The following is a 24,109-nucleotide window of genomic DNA, read 5'->3' as shown; positions in this document are numbered from 1 at the left end:
CGCTCGTTCGGCTGTACCTCAGTGCACCGCAGCACTGACCTCTGAAGAGGCTCAAAGGTTACTTAAAAATGAACGCGGAAAAAAATGTACTTGGACATACGTGTTCGATTAATTTTTACAGAAGTACCTAGAAGGATCAGAACTGAGCGTTGTGAGTTAGAAAGCAGTTTTGTGTGCGTTACATACCTCAAAGGTTATTTTCTCTGAAAGAAAGAAAGAACGAACGAACGGTTAAGGGAGGTGTAGCTCAGTTGGTGGAGTGCTTGCCTGACACCCAGGAAGCCTTGGGCTCAATCCTAACTGCTTGGGAGAAAGGCCTACAATTCTGAGGCCAGATGGAGATCCTGTCTGAACACTTTATTTATTTATTATTTTTATTTATTTTAGTTTTTCGAGACAAGGTTTCTTTGTGTAGTCTTGACTGTCCTGGACTCACTTTGTAGACCATGTCTCAACACTTTAAAATAGGCCGAGGGTGTTGCTGAGTGGTAAGACGCTTGCTGACGACTATACACCAAGATTTTTATGTGTTATGATGTTATTTATTTATTTTATTTTTAATTTTTATTTTACTGTTCGTTGGTTTTTTGTTGTTGTTGTTGTTGTTGTTTTGTTTTGACATAGGATTTCTCTGCGTAACAGCTCTAGCTGTCCTGGAACTTGCACTGTAGACTGGGCTGGCCTCTAACTCACAGAGATCCGTATTTTTATGTTTTTTTTTTTTTAAGCACTCACCTGTTTCACAAAGGATGCAGGAAGAGAAGGGAGGATGGCAAGCCTTGGCCTTTGCCCATTGCTAAGGGTTTCAGGAGTCCTTACACATTCCCGCAGCTAAAAATAAAAAAAAAAGACAAAAAAGGGGTTGGGGATTTAGCTCAGTGGTAGAGCGCAAGGCCCTGGGTTCGGTCCTCAGCTCTGGAAAAAAAAAAAAACCCCACATTCCTATAGCTTCCTCCTTCCTGCATGAGGGAGGAGGCGGAAGCTAGGATTCATGTTTAACAGACTTAAGCAACAGGAATGATGCCAATGAACTTAAGGCTGGCACAAATTGGGGCAAAGTTCGTCTTTCCTCCACTTATAAAAAGCTGTCATTGTGGCCTGGTGTGGTGGCACCACACCTTTAATCCCAGCACTCGGGAGAATTGCTGTGAGTTCGAGGCGAGCCTGGGCTATATGAGACCTTGTCTCCAAAGGCGGAAAAAGTTCATTTTAGTACCCTGTGGAGCACTAAGGAGTGGGCTCTGGGATCATATGTCTCTCTAAAGTGGACAGAAATCCCTGATCACAAGGTGGGAAGGAACCAGGAGACCAACGTGGGTGCATGGGCTGTAGCGCAGGGCAGATCTTTCAGTAGCATTTCTAACAACATCTATGAAGAATATACTGCTGAAATCTGCGTTTTTACAGTTGGGGAAACTGAGAGAGAAGGTTGTCCCAGGGCCATTCTGGAGGGAGCTGGCTGGATTTTAGCTCAATTCTATGGGTTTTTTTGGGTATTTGGGCCACGTACTAGAATTCCATTTAACAAATGTTGCGGGCTGGAGAGATGGTTCAGGACGTAAAAGCACACAGCGCTCGTGCGGAGGCCCCGAGTTTGATTCCCAGAGCTGATGTCTAGCAGGCAATGAGCGCCTGTGACTGCAGCTCCAAGGGGGTCTGAAACTCTCCATTGGACTCCTCAGGTACCTGTACATTTTCTCCCCCCCCCCTCTCTCCCTCTCTCACATACGCACACACACTTAAAAAAATAAAAAATAAAAAATAAAAAACCAAAGCCAGATATTGGGTGCCACCCCAATGTGCTAGCTGTCTTACTAGGTCCTGGAAATACAAAAGTCCCAACTCCTTCCTCCTCCTCCTCCTCCTCCTCCTCCTCCTCCTCCTCCTCCTTCTTCTTCTTCTTTTTGAGACAGAGTTTCTCTGAGTAGCCTTGGCTGCCCTGGACTCGCTTTTTAGACCAGGCTGGCCTCGAACTCACAGTGATCCACCTGCCTCTGCCTCCCGAGTGCTGGGATTAAAGGCGTGCACTGCCGCGCTGCCACCACCACCACCACCGCGCCCGGTTAGTCCCAACTTCTTGAAGTGGTAACTGTAGTGCACTGGACATCAACATCACATCCTGTGTCCTGGCAAAGACTTTATTCCAAAATTACATTTTCCTCCCTTGGCCCTTGAACGACACAGTTTGTTTGTTTGGTTTGGTTTTGGTATGGTTTTTCAGGGCAGGGTTTCTCTGTGTAGACTGGCTGTCCTGGACTCACTTGAAGAACGCATTTCTTTAAATGAGCTCAAGTTAACTTCAGTGAAGTTGTGGACTTCTGAGGACGGCTTTTTTTTTTTGTCTGCAGCGCATGCGCAGGAGGCCAAGGGGCGGGGCAACTTTTCTCCTACCTTGTCGTTTGCAGGGGGTCAAGTTCGTGTTATGTCATCAGGGTAGCGAACATCTTTACCTTTGGACATGTCTAGCCATCCTGCCAGCTGGCCCCCCCCCCGCTCCGGCCCCCCCCCCCCATCTTCTTTTCCTCTTTCTGATTTTGAGATGGTGTTTCATGGAGCCAAGGTTGGCTTTGAACTCACCATGTATCCCAGAATGACCTTGAATGCTAGGTCCTTCCTCTCCCTCCATAGGACCAGGCTCAGAAGCACGTTACCGCTGTGGCCAGTTTTAACACCTCCCTCCTCTTTGGAATAGGATTATTTTGGTAACCAACGAATAAGCAATAGTTACTTTCTTGTGTTTTTTATTTTTCTATTTACTTAGTGTGTGTGCGCATGCGTACATGTGTGTGTGCATGCATGTGTGCTTGCATGTGTCTGTGTGCATGCATGTGCGCGCGCGCGCGCGCGCGCGCGCGTGTGTGTGTGTGTATACTTGTGAATATCTTCACAGTGGTGCATATGTAGAGGTCATAGGACAAATTTTAGGTGACCTCACCTTCTACCTTGTTGGGGCAGGCTCCTTTTTGCCTCTGCCAATGTGAAGTGTGCTCCAGGCTACCTGGCAGAAAAGCTTCCTGTTGACCTTCCTAGTCTCTCTTCCTGTCTTGCTGTTGTTGGTTTTGTTGTTTTGTTTGTTTTTGTTTTTGAGACAGGGTCTCCCTGCGTAGCCCTGGCTGTCCTAGAACTCACTATGTAGACCAGGCTGGCCTCGAACTCACACAGATCAGCCTGCCTCAGCCTCCCAAGCACAGGAATTAAAGGGAGTCCATCTCCCATTTTGTGGTAGAAATGTAGATGCTGAGAATATACTATTGCATTTGGCTTTTTGTGGGGGTTCTGGGGTCAAACTCAGTTCAGCAGACTCCCACAGCAAGTGCTTTTATCAGCTGTGTCATCCTCCCAGTTTTTCTTTCACGTTAAAGCAACAAAAAAGTTATACTCTTTAAAGATTTTTTGAAATTGGGTGAAACGGATATGAAGAGAAAAGGGTTATCGAAGGCCAGGCGTGTAGCTCAGTGGTAGGGCGCTTGTCTAGTTTGCACGAGGGCTCTATGTTACCAAACGGGCAGGGAAGCTTAGGCAGCTAGGATGTCTAATTCATACGTAATAAAATAGTACACTTCAAAGCTGGCTAGTGGTGGTGCACGCCTTTGATCCTGGCACTTGGGAAACAGAGGTAGGCGGATCTCTGAGTTCAGTGCCAGCCTGATCTACAGTGTGTTGTGTTTTACCTCTTGGTGGTGCTGGGTATTGACCCCAGTGCTTAGTCTGGTACTTCAAACTTGCTTTGTAGCCCAGGCTGGCCTCACCTTTCTGTCTTCATGGTATTTAAAATTTTAAAGCATCAATTAAAACCCTGAGTAGAGCTGGGCGTGGTGGCGCACGCCTTTAATCCCAGCACTCGGGAGGCAGAGGCAGGCGGATCGCTGTGAGTTCGAGGCCAGCCTGGTCTACAAAGTGAGTCCAGGATGGCCAAGGCTACACAGAGAAACCCTGTCTTGAAAAACCAAAAACAAACAAACAAACAAAAAAAAACCCCAAAAAACAAAAAACAAAAAACACCTCAAGTAGAGGGCTGGAGAGATGGCTCAGAGGTTAAGAGCACTGGCTGCTCTTCCAAAGGTCCTGAATTCAATTCCCAGCAACCACATGATGGCTTACAACCATCTATAATCGGGCGCCCTTTTCTGGCGAGCAGGTGTACATGCAGGCAGACACTGTATACATAATAAACAAATCTTTAAAAACAAAACAAAAAACCCTCAAGTAGAGCATAATTCGGGTCTCAACTTACAAATTACTGGGCCCAGTGAGCACAGAGTACCCTCTACTCTGGTTGGTATTGCCTCTCAGCCATGATCCTTTTACTAGAGAGGCTTCAAAGGTCAGCCTACGCTAGAGAAACCCTGTTTTTTGTTTTTTTAAAAAACAGGTTGAAAAAAAAAAAAACCAGGTTGAACAGCACAGAACAAATTTCGACTCTCTAAAACATCTAGGAAAAAACTTGTATGTTATAAAATTAATTCAATCGCAAGCTTATTCTTGTAGAGAATCTAGGTAGCCTAGTATATGTGAGGGGATGCAGGAAAGAAAGTCCTGACAAGTCACTCAGTGAAAAGGTTAAGTCTTTTATTATAGATATGAGAGAGAGAGAGAGAGAGAGAGAGAGAGAGAGAGAGAGAGAGAGAGAGAGAGAGAGAGAGCAGCCAGAGGTATCTGGAAGAATCCAGCGCGGAGAGAGCGTTAGGGAAATGGGAAAGCAGAATAGTGGAGATAGTAAGAGGCAGAGAATAGAGCTCGGATGGAGAGAGTGAGCGAGCAAGAGGGAGAATGGTGAGAGTAGCCAGGTATCCGAAGGACGTGTAGCTTCGGGGAAGGGAAGCAGGGAGAGCAGGGTAGCGGAGGAAGTGAGAAGGGTTCCGGGTGCTACCATGGACTTTGAAACATGTAACAGGTGCCTGTGATATCAGGGAGCCCGCAGGTACCATGAGCTTTGATATGCTGATAGACGCCACAGGTAGCCCTGTGTGCCTTCTGCCAAGGGGAAGGGAGTGACTGCTTTTGGCAGATGAGAACAGGTTTCACAAAGGTCCTGATGCCTCCTGACTTTTACCTAACCACGAGATCCCTATAATCCAGGTTGGTCATGTTTCTGGCTATTTGGACAGCCCTAACACTGAGAACCAGGTAGATGCTGGGAGCCAATTACCCAAATGAGTTCTTCAGATGAAATTCCCCCACATTATGGGGGAAACTTAATTGCTCATGGGAAGCCCCCCCCCCAATCCTTAAAACACAGCAGTAACTGGAGAAATGAAGGCGGAAGTCTTCTCTCTCTGGGATGAAGAACTCCATGCAAAAATGTAAAACTCCTCACATCAAATACAGCAAAAGGGCCAGTGAGAGATGGCTCAGCAGGTAAGGGTGTTTGTACCACAAGCCTGACAGGCCTGGGTCTACTCCCTGGAACCACGAAAAGGTGGGAAGGAAAAACCAACTGCAGAAAGTTGTCCTCTGACCCCCATACTTGCCTGGTATGTGTGCCCCAACCAATCATGTGTGTGTGTGTACATGCACGTACACACATACATACACACACACACACACACACCAAGCTGGGCTTGGTGGCACACTTCTTTTTTTCTTTTTTTTTTTTTTTTGGTGGCACACTTCTTTAATCCCAACACTCAGGAGGCTGAGACAGGCAGATCTCTGTGAGTGTAAGGCCAGTCTGATCTACATAGAGTTTTAGGATAGCCAGAGCTACATAGAGGGACTCAAAATAAAAACAAACAAACAAAATAACAACAACAAACCCCAAAAAACTTTTGTTTACTTGGGGTATATTTATTGCTACTTGACAAGCTGTGAATTAAAGTTGAAACCATTTAAAGATAGTTAGGAAAGCCTGGCGTGGTGGCACACGCCGTTAATCCCAGCACTCGGGAGGCAGAGGCAGGCGGATCGCTGTGAGTTCGAGGCCAGCCTGGTCTACAAAGGGAGTCCAGGATAGCCAAGGCTCCACAGAGAAACCCTGTCTCAAAAAACCAAACAAAAAACAAAAACAAAAAAGAATTCATTAGAAGTGACTGGGCTGGGAGTAGGGGTTTGACTGTAGCGCCACAATCAATAAACTAAATCAAGGACTCAATCATAAACCTACTAGATGTTAACACAAATTCATTCATCTATTCATTTTAAAGACTTGCTATGTAGCCTGGGTTGGCCTGGAATTTGCTTTCTACCCTCAGCCTCTTGAGTTCTCTGATTACAGGTATGCCCTGCCACACTCAGGTTTATATATTTTTTTAAATGAAATCCAAGCGGTGGTTGCATACTCCTTTAATCTCAGGACTTGGGAGGCAGAGGCAGGTGGGTCTCTGTGAGTTCCAGGCCAGCCTGGTCTACAAAGTGAGTCTAGGCCAGCCAGGGTTGTTACATAGAGAAACCCTATCTAAAACAGCAACACAAACCAAACCAAACCAAACAAAAAAAAACCATATCTTCCCTCGAACAAAACCTATCTTTTAAAAGATTTGTTTATTATGTAAAGTGTTTTGCCTGCATATACAGCTGCTTGCCAGAAGAGGGCACCAGATCTCATTATAGATGGTTTGTGAGCCACCATGTGGTTGCTGGGAATTGCACTTAGGACCTTTGGATGAACAGTTAGTAAGCTTAACTTCTGAGCCATCTCTCCAGCCCTGAATGAAACATATTTTAATGAAAACATAGCTAGAATTGGCCTAAAGCTTGAGTAAGGCTCCAACATCCACTTTCTGTCTCATTCCTGTGCCTTTTAGCTAGAGGTTGTAGATGCTCTTTGAGCGGGACTCTGCCAATTCTGCATCTGGAAGCCAGCTTCTGAATGAAAAAAGGAAGAAAGAGAGGGAAGGACATGCCTTCTCCTAGGATTAGAGCAGTCTCCCAGGAGGAGAAAGTTTATTATAGATAACAGGGAGAGCACAGGCAGAGACAGAGACATCAGGGACAGTCCAGAGTAGCCATGACCAGACTGAGCCAGGCCCTGTGAGGAAACAGGGCCTTGGGAGAGGAGACAGGAACTAGACCAAGAGGTCAGGAGGGCGAAGGGTAGATCAAAGGGCCAGGGAACCAAAATGTTTGGATTATATAGGGAAGGGCAGCTGGGGAAGAGCAGCCCAGCCCCAGGGCTGAAGAAGTTTAGGGTAACAGGAGGGGTATGGGAGCCAGCCAGGAGGGCCCTGCAACGGGTAGGGATCTGGGGCCAGCTCTGATATGTTAAGTAGGCACCTCAGCTGTCTGAGGTTGAGACCTAACAGCTTCCTCCTTAGCAAATCGCCCGAGAAGCCACCAAGGCCAAAGCCACCATGAATTTTTTTTTTTTAACCTAATCGCAGAAACCGGAAAGGTTATGTGTGTGTTTGCTGATCACAAAGTCCAGTATAAGAAAGGAGTTCAGTACCACAGTGAGCCATGGGGTTAGGCTCCCACCAGGCAGGCACGATGGAGCCCTTTGGTTTCGCTGATGAGCTGACAGCTTGCTTTTGATGCAACCACTTGAAAACCACAGCTGAAGACATCCTGGTTCTTAGAAAAACCATAGGCAGACTGCTGCTCACAGCATGTTGGCTGACGGTCTCTTTCTGCTTCGTAAAAAAAACCTTTTCTAAACCCCAAACAACTGGACAAGGGCAGTCAGGTCTTGGGACTCTTCATACTAAGCAGCCTAGCCTTGATGGGAGTGAGGCTCAGGATCCCTTGTTGGCCAATAGTCTCCTTTCTTTCTTTCTTTCTTTCTTTCTTTCTTTCTTTCTCCTTCTTCTTCTTCTTCTTCTTCTTCTTCTTCTTCTTCTTCGTTTTTTTGAGACAGGGTTTCTCTTATGTAACCCTGGCTGTCTTGGAACTTTTTCTGTAGACCCGGCTGGCCTTGAACTCACAGTGATCTGCCTGCCTCTGCCTCCTGAGTGCTGGGATTAAAGACATGTGCCACCACGCCAGGCTTCTCATCGTGTTTTTTATTGTTTGTTTGTTTGTTTGTTTTGAGACAGGGTTTCTCTGTGTAGCCCTGCCTGTCCTGGACTTGAATTGAAGACTAGGCTGGCCTTGAACTCACAGCAATCCAACTACCTCTTCATCTTGTTTTTTTTAAGAAGTGCTGGGATTACAGATGTTTGCCATTGCATGAGGCTTTTTACATGGTTGCCAGAGGTTGAACTCAGGTTACTGGGCTTGCAGAGCAAGCACTTTTACTTGGGACCTCACAGGACTTATTATTTTATTTATTTATTTATTTATTTATTTGGTTTTTCGAGACAGGGTTTCTCTGTGTAGCCTTGGCTGGCCTGGACTCACTTTGTAGACCAGGCTGGCCTCGAACTCACAGTGATCTGCCTGCCTCTGCCTCCCGAGTGCTGGGATTACAGACGTGCGCCACCATGCCCGGCTGACTTATTATTTTAAAAGGGAATTGGAATTTATTAGGAAAACAACATGGGTTTAAACATGCAGTAAAAAGAGAGGTGCTTTGAGAAGAGATCGGACGTCCTCCAGGGTCAGAATGGACTTCCCCAGAGGGAGTCACCCCAAATTATTTTTTCATCTTTTATCATTTTTTTTTTTTTTTTTTTTTTTTTTTTTTGGTGTTTTGAGACAGGGTTTCTCTGTGTAGCCTTGGCTGTCCTGGACTCGCTTTGTAGACCAGGCTGGCCTCGAACTCACAGCGATCCGCCTGCCTCTGCCTCCCGAGTGCTGGGATTAAAGGCGTGCGCCACCACGCCCGGCTTCATCTTTTATCATTTGAAAAATAGTTTTGTTTTGAGTTTATTTCATGCTACATTTAATACCACATCATACATTTTCCTTTGCGGGGGTGGGGTGGGGGTGGGTGGGGGGGCAGGAGTGTAGGAAGGGTTCAAAATAGGGTTTCCCTGTGTAGGCTTGGCTGTCTTGGAACTCACTCTGTAGACCAGGCTGGCCTTGAACGCAGAGATCCGCCTGCCTCTGCCTCCTGAGTGCTCGGGTTCGAAGGCATGCACCGCCACCACCACCCAGCTTACTTTTTCCTCCTGTAAAATATCTTTTGGTTTACAACAGTAAGGATCATCTACATGAGGCAGGGGAGTGCCTATCTGGGTAGATCCATCCATGGACTGTATCAGTACAACACCATGGCTTAGACATTTTGTTCATGTGGATGGATTCACTGTCCAGAGAACATAGCCAACCCTGAAGCTCAGTGGTTATTGTCAGTGTTTCCTAATGATTTATTTACGCTTATGCGTATGGGTGTTTTTGCCTGCCTGCATGTATGTAGGTGAACCCCATGTACACCTGGTGGCAGTGGAGGCCAGAAAAGGTTATTGGAACTAGAGTTATAATTATTTATTTATTTTTAAGATTTATTTATTATGTATACAGTACACATCAGATCACATTATAGATGGTTGTCAGCCACCATGTGGTTGCTGGGAATTGAACTCATGACCTCTGGAAGAGCAGTCAGTGCTCTTAACTGCTGAGCCATCTCTCCAGCCCCGGGAACTGAAGTTATAGATAGTTCTGAGTCTCCAAGTGGGTAGCGGGGAACAAACAAGGGTCTTCTGTGAGGACAACAAATGTTCTAGCCATGAAGCTGTCTTAAAAGTATCTGGTTTTTGTTTTATTTTGTGTGTGTGTGTGTGTGTGTGTGTGTGTTTGTGTGTGTGTGTGTGTGTGTGTGCGTGCGCCTGCGTCTGTCTGTGTCTAGGTATATGCATGTCTGTGCAGGTGTCCCTGGAGTTGCAGGTGATTGGCTGCTGGGAGTCACACACACTTAGCTCCTCTGCAAGAGCAACTCTTAGCCACCGAGTCAGCCCTGCCCCCGCCCCACCTCCACCCCAGCCTATGCTCCCCAAGTTTCTGCTGAAAGTAGGAAACTGGAGTTCCTTATTGTGTGAATTGCTAATAAAATAATTTTAAAATAGATTCAGGAGGAAACGAAAGGCTAATTTATTAGCGTCTGAGAGAAAATCACCAGGGCAGGAAAGGGAAATCTTAGCAGCTGTCAGGAAGAAAAAAAAAAAAAGGAACTTTTATTCTTCAGAGGTGATTGTCTCTGAGGCTTACTGCCTCTGTCTGCTAACCCAGGCCTAGTGCTGGAAGCTTCTAGCCTCCATAAAAATCTAATCTAGGACCACAGTGTTTTCAGTCTCTGAGAATAAGCTCGCCCTTTCTACCTCTTTCTGAATTCTGGCTGGCTGGTTCCACTCCGCTAAGCAGTTCCAGCTCGTAAGCTTCTAGCTACACTGACTCAACCTGGCATGTTCAGCAATGGAGGTCGGTAGGCAGTTGCTATGGGTGATGGGTGATTCAGAGAAGGTCCAGGGTGTCTGGACAAGTAGGTTTAGCTTAAGGCTGGTCTCCAGAGAGCTAGAATGAGTAAAAAGGAAAAGTTAAAACTTAGAAGAGGGACCGGCAAGACGGCTCAGTGGGTAAAGGCACTTGTCCCAAGTCTGATGAACCCACGTGGTGGCAAGAGAGAACTGATTCTTGAAAGCTGTCCTCTGAGCTGGGCGGTGGTGGCGCACACCTTTAATCCCGGCACTCAGGAGGCAGAGGCAGCCAGATCTCTCTGAGTTCGAGGCCAGCCTGGTCTCTAAAGTGAGTCCAGGACAGCTAAGGCTACACTGAGAAACTCTGTCTCTAAACAAACAAACAAATAAAAAAGGAAAGAGAGAAAAAAAAAAAGAAAGCTGTCCTCTGACGGCCACACTGCCACACATGGGGTGAGGCATGTTGACTACCTTTCTCCACACACACAAAATAAACAAACAAGGCCAGGCGTGGTGGCACATGCCTTTAATCCCAGCGCTCGGGAGGCAGGCAGATGGCTGTGAGTTCGAGGCCAGCCTGGTCTACAAAGTGAATCCAGGGCAACCAAGGCTACACTGAGAAACCCTGTCTAAAAAAACAAACAAACAAACAACAACAAAAAAAAAAAACCAAAACAGGAAACAACCAAACAAATAACTGAGTTGGAAAAGTGCATAGGCTTAGCAGTGAAGATCTGCAACACCTGTATCAACGGAAGGCTTTTAGGCATAAAGGGGATAAAGGTTAGGCTAGTTCCTTCCCTTTTCTGAACATATCTTTGGATGGATCACTTCCGGTAGGAGGGCTGTCTCCTAGACAGACAGGTCCGGTTGCATTTAAAAACCAGGGAAGGGGGACTGGAGAGATGGCTCAGTGGTTAAGAGCACCATCTGCTCTTCCGGGGGTCCTGAGTTCAATTCCCAGCAACCACATGGTGGCTCATAACCATCTATTATGAGATCTGGTGTGCAGGTGTACATGCAGGCAGAACACTGTATATGTAATAAATAAATAAATCTTTAAAAAAAAAAACAGGGAAGGAATAGAGCAATGGTATGTAATGTGCTGATCTTTGGGGTAGATCAGAACACCAGTTCTCCAGTCAAGGCTAAAAGATGGAACTCTGATTATATTCTTTTAACTTTATTTAGTGAGGCTCAATGGAATCCTGACATACACACCCTTTTATATCTGGCAGTTTAAATCCTAAGCAGGAGCAAAGCTGACCCTTCCCTTTCTAAGAGTTGCCAGAGAAATGGGAGGTGGACCCAAAGCTGGTAATACGGGAAGGGTCCGTCTTCACAGGCCTTCAAGCTTGCCAGGACCTGTCCAGCCAACAACTGCAGGGAAAAAATAAAAAAATAAAAAATCCACACTCACTTTGGACCTGATGTCTAACACCATTGTTTGGTCTGTCACATCTGCCACCCACGGTACTGTTTTAAGTCTGCAGTGGCTCTCGTTGCTTCTTTCAGATACGTTTTGTGGTTCGCACCTTTAACTTCTGGGAAGGCGTGAACTAATGCCTTGAACCCCAAATGAGACACCAACGACAGGCCTACGTAGGAATCCCACCAAAGCCCAACCTAACAAACCAATGAGTTTTGGAGACTTACAGACAGAGCATGAGCGAGGTCTTCCTCACAGCAACATGGGTGACCTCAAAATGACGGCATTGGTGCGGACGTTGCACCCCATTGTGGATGATGACCTCATGGGAGCCACACCACAGAGTCCTATTTCTAGTCAACCATCCACTTCCTATGTATGCTAGCAGCTCCCAGAGACCACTTTGCAGCTGGAAGAACGGAAGGGCAAAATGGCTGCAGTCCCAGCAGTCCGGCCTCTGACTCTCCCTTGGCTCCTTCTACTTAGCAACTGTCAACAGGTGTAGATAGGGAACCATTTCTAGGGGGGGAACCTGGATACCTCAGCCTTGTACAATTAGCAGCCATGGCTAACAGCCAAGGACGGACTCTCCACTCCAACATATGCCCTGAGGAGTCACACTACGGTGTCCTTAAACGTGGGACAGGTGTTCAGTATGGTGGTGGCACATGCCTTTTTAACCAGCACTCGGGAGGCAGAACAGACTGGTCTCTGAGTTCAAGGCCCCGCTGTGAGCTACATAGAGCTCCAAGTCAGCCAGGACATTATCTCAAAAAAAGCAAAAGTGACTTTAAAAAAAATTTTTTTGGGGGGGTGGGGACTGGTCGGTGGTGGTGGTGGCACACGCCTTTAATCCTAGCACTTGGGAGGCAGAGGCAGGTGGATCGCTGTGAGTTCCAAGCCAGCCTGGTCTACAAAGTGAGTCCAGGACAGTCAAGGCTACACAGAGAAACTCTGTCTCGAAAAACCAAAAAAAAAAAAAAAAAAAAAAGAAAAGAAAAGAAAAGAAAAAAATTTTAGGTGGGGTGCGCTGGGGGTGGGGGTGGGCGGATTAGGGGGGTGGGGGAGTTGTGTCTCACTAATTCAGCTGGTTGCCCAGAAAGATCCTTCCGTGTCTGCCTTGGCAATGCTAGGAGTAAAGACATACACCATTACAGGAGAATAATGAAATCTTTTCACACTTTACCTCAGACGGCTTACAGGGAGAGTTGTTTATTTTTGTTCTTCATCATTTTGCCCATTGTCTTAGTAGCCTTCCGCGATCTCCCTTTTTGTGTGTGAGTAGGAGAGGAGGGGCTGGGGATTTTTAAACTGCCATCAGTGATAGGACGGTGCGCAGTCTGGGCTCCTGTGATTGGAGGAGAGGGAGGAAGGCCGCAGTTCTATCTCAAGCGCGTTTAGAGGAACCACAGGAAAAGCGTGCCCCAGCCGACCTTCCCTCCTTTAGCAGCAGTCACTGTAAGAGGAGGCGCATTAGTTGCTTTCCTCTACAAAAGCAACTGAGGGAAAGCAACGCCTCTTCTCTGAATGCCTTTAATCGCAGCCAGGGCTACACAGAGAAACTCTATCTTTAAAATAAAAAATTAAATTAAATTAAATTTTAAAAAAAGATAAGAACCAGCAGAGGCAGGCTGATCGCTATGAGTTCGAGGCCAGCCTGGTCTCTAAAGTGAGTCCAGGACAGCCAAGGCTACACAGAGAAACCCTGTCTTGAACAACAACAACAACAACAACAGCAAAAGTGTGTATTTAAACAAGAGGCAGCAGTATCCAGGGTTCAGGCTTCCACTGTCCCAAGTTCCTGCTCATTACAAAAGCAAGTTGTTGGTGGCAAGGATCCTCAAAGGACACAGTGCTAACCGTGTTCCACCCTGGGTCCTTAATTTGGCATGGACTTTATAAGTCATACTGTGGACCTTTCTTGGATCTTTCTTTCTTTTTTCTTTTTTCTTTTTTTTTTTTAATTTTTTCTTTTTTAATTATTTATTTTTTGTTTGTTTGTTTCTTTGGTTTGTTGGTTGGTTTTTTTTTGAGACAGGGTTTTTTTTTTTGTGTAGCCCTGGCTGTCCTAGACTTAACTTTGTAGAGAGGCTGTCCTCGAACTCACAGTGATCCACCTGCCTCTGCCTCCCTCAGTGCTGGGATTAAAGGCGTGTGCTACCACCACCTGGCTTCTTAAATATAGTCCAATCAGCCAGGCAGTGGTGGCACATGCCTTTAATCCCAGCACTTGCGAGGCAGAGACAGGTGGATCTTTGTGAGTTGAAGGCCAGCCTGGTCTATAGAATGAGTCCAGGACAGCCAAGGCTATACAGAAAAACCCTGTCTCAAAAAACAAAACCAAAACAAACCAAAACAAATACACACACACACACACACATATTCCAATCAGCCTCCATGAAAGCACATAAGCAGTGCTGTTTTAACAGGATGAAATCTTTTTACTTATCTCGTAAAAATTAAACCTTTATTAATACTCTCCTAGCAGAAGAATCTCTGCTAACGGTTATGCCATAAGATGTTATCCTAGCTAGAGCCAGATTTGGGGAGTCAGAAGTCTAAGAACTTAGGGCTGAGAGTGTAACTCAGTGGTAGAGTGCTTGCTGGGCATACACACGATCCTGAGGTCAACCGAAAATGACCAAAAGTCCAGGGATTTAAATCTAAAGCAGTGTTGCACACGTGTAGTTCCAGTGTTGCACACGTGTAGTTCCAGCACTCGGGCTGGGCCATAGAAGCACAGGGACCAGGAAGTTCAGGAGGTGGGGGCCCAAGGGAGAGGAAGTCGATGACATCTCAGCTAGACAGTAAGTTTGAGGTCAGTCTGGTTTTGTTTTAAAAGTCCACGGGCCATGGAGACGGCTCAGCATGTAACAGTTCTTGCTACCAAAAGAGACAAACTGAGGTTTAATCCCCGAGTCCCACATGATGGAAAAAGGGAACTTACTTCCAAAAGTTGTCTTTTAACTTCCATATGTGGCCACAGCATGTGCACATTGACATACGTCACCCCCACCCAAACTAATAAATACATAGGTTTTTAAAATTAATTTATTCATATTATATCTCAATGGTTATCCCTTCCCTTGTATATGCTCATAGGGTATCAAGTCTCTTCTTGGTAAAATACATAGTTTTTAATAGTCAAAGGAGATTTGTTTTTGTTTGTTTGTTTTTTGTTTGTTTGTTTTTTGTTTTTTGTTTTGTTTTGAGACCGGGTTTCTCTGTGTAGCCTTGGCTGTCCTGGACTGACTTACTTTGTAGACTAGGCTGGCCTTGAACTCACAGAGATATGCCTGCCTCTGCCTCTCTAAGTGCTAGGATTAATAAAAGCATGCGCCACCGAGCCCAGCTTTTTTTTTTTTTTTTTAGATAGAGTTTCTGTGTGTAGCACTGGCTGTCCTAGACCTCTCTTTGTAGACCAAGATGTCCTAGAACTCACAGAGATCTACCTGCTCTACCTCGAGAGTGCTGGGATTAAAGGCGTGCGCCACAAGTGCCCAGCATGGTTTTGCTTTTGTTTTTTTAAATACTGAGCATTTCTGGTCATGGACTTATTCTATGTACTTTTTTTTTGTTGTTGTTGTTTTGTTTTTCGAGACAGAGTCTCTCTGTGTAGCCTTGGCTGTCCTGGACTCACTTTGTAGACCAGGCTGGCCTCGAACTCACAGCGATCCGCCTGCCTCTGCCTCCCAAGTGCTGGGATTAAAGGCGTGCGCCACCACGCCCGGCCTCTCTATGTACTTATTGATTCCTAAATCAATAACTGTGCTTTAAAGTCACTAGCTCTTTAAAAGCTCAGCCTAGAGTACAGTTATCCCTCATTTTTTGTTTATTTGTGTGTGATTTGTTTTGTTGTTGTTTTGAAGACAGGGTTTCTCTGTGTAGCCTTGACTATCCTGGACTCCCTTTGTAGACCAGGCTGGCCTCGAACCCACAATGATCTGCCTGCCTCTGCCTCCTGAATGCTGGGATTAAAGGTGTGCGCCACCATACCTGCCCAGCTTTTTTTTTTTTAATGTGTTTTCTCTGAGTAGCCCTGGGTATTCAGGAACTCCCTCACAGACATCCACCTGTCTCTGCCTCCCTGAGTGCTGGAATTAGTGTATTTAAAGTTTAACATTTTCCTCTCACTATAGCTCTAGCATGTTTCATAATGTACTATGTTCTGCCTTTATTATTTATTTAGAGGTGTGTGGTGGTTTGAATAAGAATGCCCCTCATGGGCTGGAGGGATGGCTCAGCGGTTAAGAGCACTGACTGCTCTTCCAGAGGTCATGAGTTCAATTCCCAGCAACCACATGGTGGCTTCACAACCATCTATAATGTGATCTGATACCTCCTCTGGTCTGTAGGGGTACATGCAGGCAGAGCTCTGTATACATAATAATAAATAAATAAATCTTTAAAAAAAAAGAATGCCCCTCATTGCTGGGCGGTGGTGGCACACGCCTTTAATCCCAGCACTTGGGAGGCAGAGGCAGGCGGATCGCTGTGAGTTCGAAGCCAGCCTGGTCTACAAAGTGAGTCTAGGACAGCCAAGGCTACACAGAGAGACCCTGTCTCGAAAAACCAAAAAAAAAAAGAATGCCCCTCATAGGCTTACAGATTTCAACCAGGGAGTGGCACCATTTCAAAGGATTAGGAGGTGGTGCTGTTGGAGAAAATGTGTCACTGTGGGTGGGCTCTGAGGTTTCAAAAACCCAAGTCCAGGGTCTCTCCACTGGTGAATCAGGCTATAGCTCGGAGCTACTTTTCCAGCACTGTTTCTGCCAGTGTGCTGCCATGCTGATAGCTGACTGAACCTCTGAAACTGTAAGCGAGCCCTCAATGAAATGCTTTCTCTTATAAGAGTTGCCTTGCTCACGGGGCTGGAGGGATGGCTCAGAGGTTAAGAGCGCTGGCTGCTCTTTCAGAGGGCCTGGGTTCAATTCCCAGCACCCACAAGGCAGCTCACAAACTGTCTGTATCTCCTGTTCCAGGGAATCTGACACCCTCACACAGACATACATGCAGGCAAAGCACCAATGTACATAAAATACAAATAAGTTTTTTTTGTTGTTGTTTTTGGTTTTTCGAGACAGAGTCTCTGTGTAGCCCTGGCTGTCCTGGACTCACTTTGTAGACCAGGCTGCCCTTGAACTCACAGCGATCCGCCTGTCTCTGCCTCCCGAGTGCTGGGATTAAAGGCGTGCGCCACCATGCCCGGCCCACAAATAAGTTTTTTTAATTAAAAAAAAAAACGTTGCCTTGTTCATGGCGTCTCTTCGCAGAATTAGAACACTGACCAAGACAAGATGGAAGTCTCATGAAGGAATTGAACACAAAAAGAACTAAGAGTGAAAACTGTGTGTCGATCGACTTCATCAGCCTGGATGAAGTCACGGGGGTGGGAGCCCGAATGCCAGCATATTTATTTATTTATTTATTTAGGTTTTTCGAGACAGGGTTTCCTTGTGTTGCCTTGGCTGTCCTGGACTCACTTTGTAGACCAGGCTAGCCTCGAACTCACATCGATCCTCCTGCCTCTGCCTCCCAAGTGCTAGGATTAAAGGCGTGCGCCACCACCGCCCGGCTTCCAGCATATTTAAAACACAGTACAATTTGGGAAAATGTTTCCAGGCAACAGTCAGTTTAATCAGCTAATTCCTGGTGCTTAAGGAGTGACTACCTAGCAACTCTTCTGCAAGGTACCTGAGATCACGAGGGTGGGTTCTACAGCTAAAAGGCCTAGAACCCAGAGAGATCTCTAAGCAATGGCGTAGAGGTCAGCAGGTCACAGAGTACTGCAAACCTTTGTGACCATAGGTTTTCGCCTCTGACTCTATCCCAGAGCTCATCTCTCTCCCGGAAGTCCCACCTCTGAGTTCCTGCCTCAGCTAATAGGCCGTAAGCTTTTTATTGACAGGTGATCCTTTCCTACAGTACAAGAGATCCTCTTTACAGAGGACATTGTCCCTTAGGATGGGTAATGGTCTAGGGGGAAGGGGGCTTGGATAATCATTGTGGGGAATTTGGGTGAGGTCTGCTTTCACAGATAGCAGGTCTAGTGGTCATTAATAAACTCCACTCTGGTGGCACACGCCTTTAATCCCAGCACTGGGGAGTGGGGAGGAAGAGGCAGGCAGATTGCTTTGAGTTCCAGGCTTAGCCCGGTCTACAAAGTGAGTCTAGGAGAGCCAAGGCTACACAGAGGAAATCTTGTCTCGAAAAATCAAAATAAATAAATAAACCCCACTCTCAGCGTTCTGGATGGAGTGCAGGTGTTTGATTTTTGTCTCCTCCACTGAGGAGACACCCCTGTGTGATTAACATCCCCTGGTTCTCTGTAGACCAGGTCGCTTTGTAGACCAGGCTGGCCTTGAACTCGCATTGATCCACCTGCCTCTGCCTCTGCCTCCTGAGTGCTGGGATTATAGGCATGCACCACCACGCCCGGCTGCTCTGGAGAGCTTTAAAGTTTCCATTTGGAGGTTGGATGCAGTGGCACATGCCTTGACCCCAGCACTCAAGAGGCAGAAGCGAGGGTAGCTCTGAGAGTTCAGGGCCAGCTTGGTCTACATAGGAAGTTCCAGGCCTGGGCTCACACAGTGAGACCTTGCCCTGAAAAAGAAGATTTCTGCATCATGGCTTAGAGTTAAGAGCACATACTTATTTTTCATAGGAAGCATAGGATTAAAACTGTGAATGACCACATGTGGTGGGTGTTGCTGTTATTATTAGTAATTGTTATTTTATTAGTAATGATTCTAAGGATAGCTAGGGCTTTGAGAATTGTGGGCCAGCCTCTTTTGTAATTTTTTGAAATTCAGTCTGCTAGGAATTGAAAGTCTGGGGCTGGAGAGATGGCTCAGAGGTTAAAGAGCACTGGCTGCTCTTCCAGAGGTCCTGAGTTCAATACCAAGCAACCACACAGTGGCTCACAACCATCTATAATGAGATCTGAGGCCTTCTTCTGGCCTGCAGGTGTACATGCAGGGAGAACACTGTTTACATAATCATAAATTAATTAACTAAAAAAAAAAAAAAAGAATTGAAAGGCGGAGGCAGCACAGATGACTAAGTGGTTAAGGGCACTTGCTACGTCTGCAGAGGAACCACATTAGGTAGCTCACAACTGGCCCTCTCTCCCTGACCACCTGCCATGGTGTGCCCCTGAGGAACTACGCGCCATGCAACAGATCTGAGACGAGGAAGTTTATTGGGGAGGGGAGGGAGGGAAAGGAGCGCCTAGAACAGAGAGAGGCACACACACACACACACACACACACACACACACACACACACACACACACGGTGCACCTGGTGGGACAGTGGTCGGCGATGACAGAGCAATTGCTAAGGCCCTGAAGGCAGGCCAGTTGAACTGCCTGTACACTAGCATTCCTCCCCTTTTTGTTTAATTAAAAATGAGGAACTAGGTGGTGGTGGTGGTGATGGTGATGGTGATGGTGGTGGACACCTTTAATCCCAGCACTTGAAAGGCAGAGGCAGGCAGATCTCTGTGAGTTCAAGGCCAGCCTGGTTCCAGGACAGCAAGTTCCAGGACAGCCAAGGCTACCCAGAGAAACTCTGACTCGGAAAACAAAAACAAAAATGAGCCAAGTAGGAAGGATGGTGAGGCAGGAATGAGGGCGTTGCGTTGTTTAGGCTGCTTCCTGCAGATAGGGGGGATGAAGATATCTTTGGGGACCCTAAGAAAATTTGGAGACCATGGCAAAGTCCTGGCAAGTCCTGGGAGGACTGGCTGTTTCGCTGCTGTCTAGGATATATGTGGGTGTTTACAATCTAGCTGAAGCAATCTGCAGACTGGTCTGCAGCAGCAGTGGGTAACTGCTTTGGAGCTGTCCTGGATGCTGTCCCAGGTGTTTCCTGGACTTAGCAGGAGTGTGTGTCTGTGTGTCTGTGTCTGCGTGCATGTATACATATGTGTGTGTGTGTGTGTGTGTGTGTGTGTGTGTGTGTGTATCTTGACAGACCAAAGTAACTCCATTTTGTTTAAAAATTCCATTTCTGTATTTGGGTGACCTAGTCCTGAACTCTGAATATAGGAAAACCACAGAAGATACACTTGGCACAGAGATGTAGAATAACCAATCAGCTGGAAAGCAGGGAGGCACTGAATGTCCAGGTGCCTCTTCAGACCTTCAAAAGAGTTATTCTTTAGATCTTCCAAAAAGCTGGTCATCTGTGGTTTGGCACTAGACTTGCACCACAATCCAAAGGGCAACATCTTGCTACAAATGTTAATCAATGAAGCCCTAGCCAGGCTGGAAACCCTCTTGCTTGCCTGCTTGCTTGCTACGAATGCATAAAAATCCCTCCCTCCCTAGGCTGGAGACTCACATCTGAGAGCCACTACATCAGTGATGGTGTGAGCCCAGCTTAAGCTGGCAATAACCTAGCAATAAAGACCCTTGTGTGTTTGCATCAGAATCAGCTCCTTGGTGGTCTTTGGGGTTTTTGTGAGCCAGGCACAACAATATGTGTGTGTGTGTGTGTGTGTGTGTGTGTGTGTGTGTGTATACAGGAAGATAAAGTTAAGTAGGTCAGGGAAATTTTTTTTTCCTAGGTATATTTTTGAAACTTTTAGGCCCATGGTCTTGGTAGTCTGGAGAGGGGACTCATAAAACCAGGGACAAGAAGAGGAATCCCACCCTCCGAAATAGACAGAAGGTAGGAATCAACTTAGGCTGTTGATTGACAGAATTGCTTCCCTGGAATCCGTTTGACCTGTGAGAGGTGGATCCCAGTGGATTTCCCAAGAATCCTTTTAAGTTTACAAGAAGAGGAACTTCAGACAAATTAGCATTATCATTGTTTGTAATCTGCGCTGGAACCCACGCTGCAGAAAAAGGCAGAGGCACACGTCTTTGTGTCATAGCATAGCTGTGGCTTGGAGGACAAAAAAAAGATCTTGGGTTAAAAGCATGAACGCTTTTTGAGATGTGCTCAGGGAAGGCAGAAGCTCACTTAATCTTGATTTTCATTATGGCCACACGTCATCAATGAGGGGATTTTTTTCCTCTGTCAAGAACACTAGGTGTATATAAATTTAGCACAATGAGAAACACCTGTAGGCTTTTTTAAGATTTATTTATTACATATACAGTGTTTGGCCTGCATGTAACGCCTGCAAGTCAGAGAGGGCACCAGATCTCATTATAGATGGTTGTGAGCCACCATGTGGTTGCTGGGAATTGAACTCAGGACCTTTGGAAGAGCAGCCAGTGCTCTTAACCTCTGAGCCATCTCTCCAGCCCGCTTTGAACATTTTTTGTTTTGTTTTGTTTTGTTTTTTGGTTTTTCGAGACAAGGTTTCTCTGTGTAGCTTTGGCTGTCCTGGACTGACTTTGTAGACCAGGCTGGCCTCGAACTCACAGCGATCTGCCTGCCTCTGCTTCCCGAGTGCTGGGATTAAAGGCGTGAGCCACCACGCCCGGCTGCTTTGAACGTTTTTAAATCGACTTTATTTGGGGTTTTTTAATGCTTATACCTCCCTCCCACCTACCTTAGGAAAGAAAAAAGGTTAATGGGAACAGGAAAAGTAAACCTTTTTAGACTCGGTTCCTTGGAGTGATTCCACTGGCGTACGATTCCAGCAGACCTGTTAAGCAGCAAACCAGCAGTTCATCAAAGGTCACTGCAACTGCAGCTGCCAGAACCTTGAGGCATTCGCTGGAGCAGTTCTCTCTAGAAGCATCTCAAAGGGGAGCGATGAACAGCCAAATGATGCCAAGACCAAAAAGCCTCTCCTCTCAGAGTCCGTACCAGTACGTTAGGAAAAACCATGCCCCTCAAGAGTGGCCCTCTTCTAGTGGACAAACATCACCTGTTCTCTCACAAGTCTGTTTCCAGTGGATAAACACCGTACACTCTTACACAAGTCTGTTTCACATCCCACACTTGGGATAAAAACAAAAACATATTTACATCTACTACAAACACCTTTAAGTCTATACTTAAAAGACAAACCAAAGGAAATTTAAAATCTTGAGCTTGGAACCATGACAGTGGATCATACAGTGGAATGCTTTACCAGAATTAGATTAATAAGTCAGAGCTCCATTGATCAGTGACAAATCTCTGAACTTTTAAGCCTTAATACAGCAGTAGCACAGGAACAGGAAGAAATCTGGAACACTTTTCCCTCCTTGTATATGCCTTAAATCACTTTCTTATCACTGCCTAGGCTTTCACTTGCATTTATCAACCTTAAAACACCTTCTTAGCTCCTAAAATACTCTCTTGGGTCCTCATCACTTAATATTCTGTATCCTCAGGCCTTACGTAAACTTTATATTTTCTTCCTACCCAATTATTCACCAAGAGACAAGGTGAGATTACTGGGAGCAGTCACTGTAAAGCACCTTCCTTTAGATAAAGGAACGGTAGAGCTGGGAGTGGTGAAGACAGAGGCAGGCACTGTCTGTGAGTTCGAGGCCAGCCTGGTTTACAAAGTGAGTCCAGGATAGCCAAGGCTACACAGAGAAACCCTGTCTCCAAAAAAAACCAAAAACAGTAACATCTGTGACCTGTTTTTTGTTTTGTTGTTGTTGTTGTTGTTTTTTGTTTTTGTTTTTGTTTTTGTTTTTGTTTTTAGACAGAGTTTCTCTGTGGGGCCCTGGCTGTCCTGGAGTCACTTTGTAGAGCAGGCTGGCCTTGAACTCACAGACATCCACCTGCATCTGCCTCCCGAGTGCTGGGATTAGAGGCTTCACCACCACACCAACTTGTGATCTTTTTTTTTTTTTTTTTAAATCTAGTAACAAGGTTTTTCTAATCTAGTGGTAGCAGCTCTAAGAGAGGACTGAGAAGGCATCTGAAACCTTTGTTTCTGTTCTTAAACTGATAAATCTTTCACTAGCCTGGTCTTCAAATCCATCAGAGACCTGAGAAGGATAAATTTTACCCGAGTAAGCAGGAAGTGCAGACCAAGCACTTCCAGTGCTTTAAATGTGGCCAGCTTTGCCTCATTTAAACAAGTTTCAGCTGGAGTGTCTTCTCTGCTCGTCGTCGGTCTTTGGAGGAGATTAGGGATGTTATGAGGAGTTGACATGTCTATCACAAAAAAGCCTTGACTGTCCTGGACTCGGTTTGTAGACCAGGCTGGCCTCCAACTCACAGAGATCCACCTGCCTCTGCCCCCCTGCCCCCCCTCCCCCTGCAAGTGCTGGGATTAAAGGTGTGTGCCACTGCCCGTCTTACAAAAAAGCTTTTTTAAAATTAAACATTTTAAATGTCATATCCTGCAGAAGTGTTTGAGGACTACGTCCATCTCAAGTAGATCTAAAGAAACAAACTTTGCTTGTTTCTAGTTACTTACTCTCTTCTTAACTTTGAAAACATGTACAGGAGGCTAAATAAAGATTAATCTTGTAAGCCGGACGTGGGAGTGCACACCTGTAACCCCAGCACTCAGGAGGCAGAGGCAGGTAGATCTCTGTGAGTTCGAGGCCAGCCTGGTCTACAAAGAGAGTTCCAGGACAGCCAGGGCTACACAGAAAAACCCTGTCTCAGGGGGAAGAAAAGATTAATCTTGTCATTAATCACATTAGTTCTTAGCATCTGAGTTACACCTGCGACCTGTTCTCTGACAAGGTTTTAGACAATGTCTGGACGGGGTAATGGCAGCTGTAGGAGACTGAGGCTTATATTTCTCAACGTAGGGAGGATTTGATCATTTATAAAGTGACTGAATATTAACTTGTATTTTTTAGTTATCATTAAAGACTAACACTTAGGTGCTATCCTTGTTAGGTTTAGAGTCAGAAAAATCATGATTCTCAAGTGGAGCTCTTCTAGAATCAAAATAAAACATTTTCATTCATATTCATAGCCCATAAAGAGACTGGGGACTTTCTGATCTTCAGATGGTGTATCATTACAGAACATAGCAGTTTCCCATATAATTTAGCTCATTAAAAAACCCTATAGTTTATAAAAATATAAAAGCTATATTACAGCTTAACAACATTAGCAAAGACAAAGCTAAATATGTTTGCTTGTTTGGTTGGTTGGATTTGGGATTTGGGTTTTCTGGGATTTTTTTGTTTGTTTGATTTTATTTATTTATTTATCTATTTTGAGACAGGGTTTCTCTGTGTAGCTCTGGCTGTCCTGGACTACACTATGTAAACCAGGCTGGCCTTGAACTCATGCTTCTGTCTCTCTGAGTGCTGGGATCAAAGATGTGTGCTACCATACCAGGATGCCTAAAAATATTTTATGACAATGATTTTTAACTTTTTAATGTTGTAAACTTCCAAATTAAAAAAAAAAAAGAAGAAGTTAAAAACCGCTCAATTGTGTTTTTGTAATATTAAAATAAAGAGTGAAGACATAAGCCGGGCAGTGATGATGCACGTCTTTAATCCCAGCACTCAGGAGGCAGAGGCAGGTGGATCTCTGTGAGTTTGAGGCCAGCCTGGCCTACAGTTTGAGGTCC

The 24,109-nt window shown here is 45.6% G+C and overlaps 1 protein-coding gene across 1 annotated transcript in view; it reads left to right on the top strand.

The window, feature by feature from the left end:
- B4GALNT2 (beta-1,4-N-acetyl-galactosaminyltransferase 2 (SID blood group)) overlaps positions 1–24,109 on the top strand; it is a 48,676-nt gene that overhangs the window by 617 nt on the left and 23,950 nt on the right. The window lies entirely within an intron of this gene.

The sequence above is a fragment of the Acomys minous genome, assembly GCF_964271855.1.
Source record: "Acomys minous genome assembly, chromosome: 12".
NCBI lineage: Eukaryota > Metazoa > Chordata > Mammalia > Rodentia > Muridae > Acomys > Acomys minous.
The sequence above is the reverse complement of the archived record's forward strand: the minus strand, read 5'-3'. Positions and strand labels throughout refer to the sequence as shown.